The sequence below is a fragment of the Indicator indicator genome, chromosome 3, assembly GCF_027791375.1.
Source record: "Indicator indicator isolate 239-I01 chromosome 3, UM_Iind_1.1, whole genome shotgun sequence".
NCBI lineage: Eukaryota > Metazoa > Chordata > Aves > Piciformes > Indicatoridae > Indicator > Indicator indicator.
In genome coordinates, this window is record NC_072012.1 from 44,859,147 (window position 1) to 44,864,527 (window position 5,381).

Below are 5,381 nucleotides of genomic sequence, written 5' to 3' on the forward strand. Positions count from 1 at the left end.
GCAAGACACCTCTGCCCAGCACCACTCCTTAAATCCGGCTCTCCTCAGGGCTCTCCCAGGCTCTCCCTCCCCATTGTGCCCGGCCCCCTGCCCGGCCCTCCGCCCGCCCCCTGCCCGGCCGCCCAATGACCCTCTCCCGCCACCGCCCGGCACCTGTGGCCGCCCCGCCCCGGGACTGCCCTCCCGCTCTCCACCCTCCTCCCATCCCCGCCCCACCGGGCCCTCCGAGGGCTGGGGAACCCCGGGTGGGGCGAGGGTGGGGGATGTTGTTCTTCCACCCACGGCCTCGGGCGCCGCGGGCTGGGGTGTCGCTCCCGGTGCAGGGATGCTGCGTCCCGGCACACAGCTGCCGTCGTCCCGGGGAAGGAATTCGGTGGTGTAACAGCGACATGGGCAAAACCCGGACAGCTTGGAGCCGCGTTCCAGCCGCTGCCGTGCCTGCTCTAGCAAAGATTCAGCCTAACTTCAACGCGTCAGTCAGGTTTCGAATGGGTTCTGTTAAGTGCTCTAATCTTTCGAACGTGTCTGTGCAAAGTTGCAGGCATGCGATTTGGAAAAATCGGAGTGGGATAAGTTTCATCCCGCACATGCCCTTGGGTCACCCTAGTTGTGAGAGAAAACCTCTTAAATTTGGGAGAAGAACTTCCCTTTGATTTTTTTTAATGGCAAGTTCAGCACTCAGTTTCTGTTAGCTCAGGAATGAAAACTGAGAGCTTCTGCCTGTTGTTTGTAGTGCAGTGTTACTAGAAATTCAGCAGTTACAGACAGTCAAAACAACGACAAAACCCAGCCAAAACCCCAAACAAAAACCCCAAACTAAACCAAACCAAATATAAAACAAACAAACAAAACCCCAGACAAATAAAAACCACAAAGAAATAAAAAAACACAAACAAAAGCCCCAAACAAAAAACAATCACAACAAAAAACAACCAACAAACCAACCAACAAAAAAAAAAAAAAAGAAAAGAAAAACCCAAACAGACAAACAAAAAAAAAACCAACCAACCTCCTAGAGCAGAGCAGGAAGAACAGAAAAATACTTATTGAAAAGCAAATAAAACCATGTTGGGGTTATTGTTGCCAAAACAAATGATAAGATAGGGCACATTCCAGAGCTCATATGGTGGAGGAGACATTGAATTGCGTGGCTGTTCCCCTGAGCAGGTTGCAAAACATGAATACATTTCCACTAGAAAGCAAGGCAGCAAAATAGAGAGCTAGGAAAAAAGTCAAGTGTAGTCAAACCCAGAGGTCTCTGTTCCTGCTGCACCACAGATAGAGATGGGAAAGGAGAATTTGGGAAGGGTGTTGGTATCCTGGGGTGCATTAAGAAGTGTGTGCCCAGCAGATTGAGGGAAGTTCTCCTCCTCCTCTACTCTGCCCTAGTGAAGCCACACCTGGAATATTGTGTCCAGTTCTGGCCTCCCCAGTTCAGGAGGGACAGGGATCTACTGGAGAGAGTCCAACAGAGGGCTACAAGGATGATGAAAGGACTGGACCATTGCCTGATGAGGGAAGGCTGAGACCTGGGACTGTTTAGTCTGGAGAGGAGAAGACTGAGAGGGGATCTAATCAATGTCTATAAATATCTGAGGGCTGGGGGTCAGGAAGGAAGGCTCTGCTCACTTGTGCCCTGTGATAGGACAAGAGGCAATGGATGCAAAGCACAGGAAATTCCACCTCAAGATGAGGAGTAACTTCTTTACTGTGAGGGTGACAGAGCACTGGAACAGGCTCCCCAGAGAGGTTGTGGAGCCTCCTTCTCTGGAGACTTTCAATCCCTGTCTGGATGCATTCCTGTGCAACCTGTGCTAGATTCTATGGTCCTGCTCTGGCAGGGGGTTGGACTGGAGGATCTCCAGAGGTCCATTCCATCCTGTGATCCTGTGAATGGTGCCTGCCTGTAGCCAAGCATCCCAACAGCCTGATGGCCTGAGTGTCCAAAAGCAGAAGAGTGGTGTGTTAAGTAACACCATCAGCAGTTTTTTGCTGCTCTTGCTTTGGGATCTCTAAATGGGCTGGTAGTAGATGAGCTCAACCCCAAAGAGGAGAGTAAATGGTTCCTAACTTGAAGAAAACTGCCCTCAAGCACTTTAAGTAAAGCAGTGATGGGAAGCAGAGTGATAGAGGCTGGCCACAGCAATGTAGATCCAGAGAGGGTGAAATTAGTAAACGCATGTGACTAAACTTTTGTGGTAACTGTAAACTGAGGAAGTGAAAGTTCTGTGTCTCACTGCAAGTGAATTTCTGTCTGGCTTTTTGGTGGTGGTTTTTTGGTTTTTTGTTAGTTTTGCTAACTTTGCCATTAAGAGTTTATGCTTGTTAGTTCATATCAGTACTATGGCTTTCCTTAACTCTTTTAAGTTAAGGGCAAAAGAAAATCTTTGAATAGCTCCTCTCCCACCCTTGCATTATTAAGTTTTCCATGCTGTGTTAAAGCAACTCTCCATAAAATTCATGGGCAGCAGCTTTTTGATCAGAGGCAAGAAACTGACATGATGGATCAAAACCTCCTGTGAATTTCATAGAATGGCTTAGGTTGGAAGGGACCTCAGAGATCATTTACCCCAAACTGCCCTCCATGGGCTAGGATGCCTCTCAACTAGGCTTGGCTGCTCAAGGCCTCATATAACCTGGCCTTGAACACTCCCAGTGAAGAGGCATCCACAACCTCCCTGGGCAGCCTATTCCAGAGTCTTATCACCCTCCTACTGAAGAACTTCTTCCTAAGCTCCAGTCTAACCCTGCTCTCCCCTCATCTTTAAACCATTCCCCCTTGTCCTGTCTCTAGACACCCGGATGAAAAATCCCTCTGCAGCTTTCCTGTAGTGTTGGAAGGCAGCTCTAAGGTCCACCTGAAGTGTTCTCTTCTCCAGGATGAACACCCCCAGCTCCCTCAGCCTATCCTCACAGCAGAGGTGCTCCAGCTCTTGGATCATCTTTGTGGCCTCCTCTGGACTTGCTAGAACAGCTCTATGTCCTTCTTACACTGGGGAATCCAGAACTGGATGCAGTATTCAAGGTAGGGGTCTCACGAGAGCAGAGTAATTTGTATTTACTTAAAACTAAGCTCCCCCAATTCATCTGGCAAATTAATTTATGAATTGAAATGCATTTGTGCATTTTTCATATTCTCAAGCACATGTAATGAAAATAGTTAGAAGCTGTGCTTATGTGGCTTTTTTTTTTTTCCATTCCATGTGAAAGATCCAGAAAGAGCATTCACTTCTCAGCCTTTGAGAGCCTGATGATTGCTAGATGCATCTCCCTGAAATTTGCAGATGACACCAAGCTGGGAGCAGGTGTTGATCAATTAGAGGGTGGAAGGGCTCTGCAGAGGGACCTTACCCAGCTGGACAGATGGGCAGAGTCCAACAGGATGGCATTCAACAAATCCAAGTGCCGGGTGCTGCACTTTGGCCACAACAACCCCATGCAGAGCTACAGGCTGGGGTCAGAGTGGCTGGAGAGCAGCCAGGCAGAAAGGGACCTGGGGGTACTGGTTGACAGCAGCTGAACATGAGCCAGCAGTGTGCCCAGGTGGCCAAGAGAGCCAATGGCATCCTGGCCTGCATCAGGCATAGTGTGGCCAGCAGGAGCAGGGAAGTCATTCTGCCCTGTGCTCAGCACTGGTTAGGCCACACCTTGAGTACTGTGTCCAGTTCTGGGCTCCTCAATTTAAGGATACTGAGAGACTTGAACGTATCCAGAGAAGGGCAACAAGGCTGGGGAGAGACCTCAAACACAAACCCTGTGAGGAGAGGCTGAGGGAGCTGGGGATGTTTAGCCTGGAGAAGAGGAGGCTCAGGGGAGACCTCATTGCTGTCTACAACTACCTGAAGGGAGGTTGTAGCCAGGAGGGGTTTGGTCTCTTCTCCCAGGCAACCAGCACCAGAACAAGAGGACACAGTCTCAGGCTGCACCAGGGGAAGTTTAGGCTCGAGGTGAGGAAAAGTTCTTCACAGAGAGAGTTGTTAGACATTGGAATGTGCTGCCCAGGGAGGCGGTGGAGTCACCATCCCTGGAGGTGTTCAAGAGGGCATTGGACGTGGCACTTGGTGACATGGTTTAGTAGTCATGAGGTCTTGGGTGACAGGTTGGACTTTGATGATCCTTGAGGTCTTTTCCAACCTTATTGACTCTGTGAATCTGTGATTCTGTGATCTCCCCCATGAGAGAGACTGAGAGCTCTAGGACTGTTTAGTCTGGAGAAGAGAAGGCTGAGAGGGGATCTGATCAATGTCTATCAATAGCTGAGGGGTGGGTGTCAAGTGGAGGGGGCCAGGCTCTTTTGGGTGGTGCACAGGAATAAGCCAAGGAACGATGGATACAAACTTGAACATAGAAGATTTCACCTCAGCATGAGGAGAAACTTCTTTCCAGTGAGGGTGACAGAGCCCTGGAACAGGCTGCCCAGGGAGGTTGTGGAGTCTCCTTCTCTGGAGACTTTCCAACCCCACCTGGATGCATTCCTGTGCAGACTACCCTAAGTGATGCTGCTCTGGCAGGGGGGTTGGACCTGATGATCTCTGGAGGTCCCTTCCAACCTCTAATGTACTGTGATACTGTGATGCTGTGAACATACCTGAACTTCTCTGACTGTGGGAATGAGATAATAATCAGCTGAATTTCTGCATAATAGAAATCACTGGATGGAAATCCATGCCCCTTGTGAGAAGCGCTTCAGTACAATTTATGATTTCAAAACCTGGCATTTGGCATGAGATATGCATTAACCTGCACTTAAATTTTGCTGGATGGCTAAAGTGTTTTATCCTGTTGCCACAGAGAACAGCAAACTTGGGATAGTGCTGATAAGAAGTCCTGACAAGCTTACAAGGAGCCTCTTGAAAATTACCTTGCTAATCACCTAGACACAACACTGGCTTAGTTTTCATGTGAAGATAAGCTGAATTATTTTCTACTGTTTTCAGTGGGAAACTAAATGTCTTATTTGGGCCTGCAGTGAAGAAGATAAAGGTTTGTTTCTCACGAGGAAGGGTTTTCCACTCAGCCTGCTTTATCCAAAAGACCTTGTTCTTTGGATGAACACAGGGAGGCAAAGAGGAGAGGGAATGTCTCTCCTAACTGTGTTAAAGGATGCTGGGAACCATGGCTAAGCACTGCAGAAGTACTGAGGTTTGCAGCAGCCTCCTTGGCCTATTTCCCCCATATCTCTGCCTTCACAAATATGTGGAAGGACAACTGCCAGCCTTCTCTGCATAAACAATTTCAGGTCTTTTGAAAGGCCCTTAAAGGGCCAGGCACAAGTGATTTGAACTGCAGAAAGATGAAGTATGAAGCTTTCCCCAGTGAAGGAAAGGGAATTTCTTCAGAAGTGTGGATTGGAGAAAAATTATAACAATCTTCTTATCTAG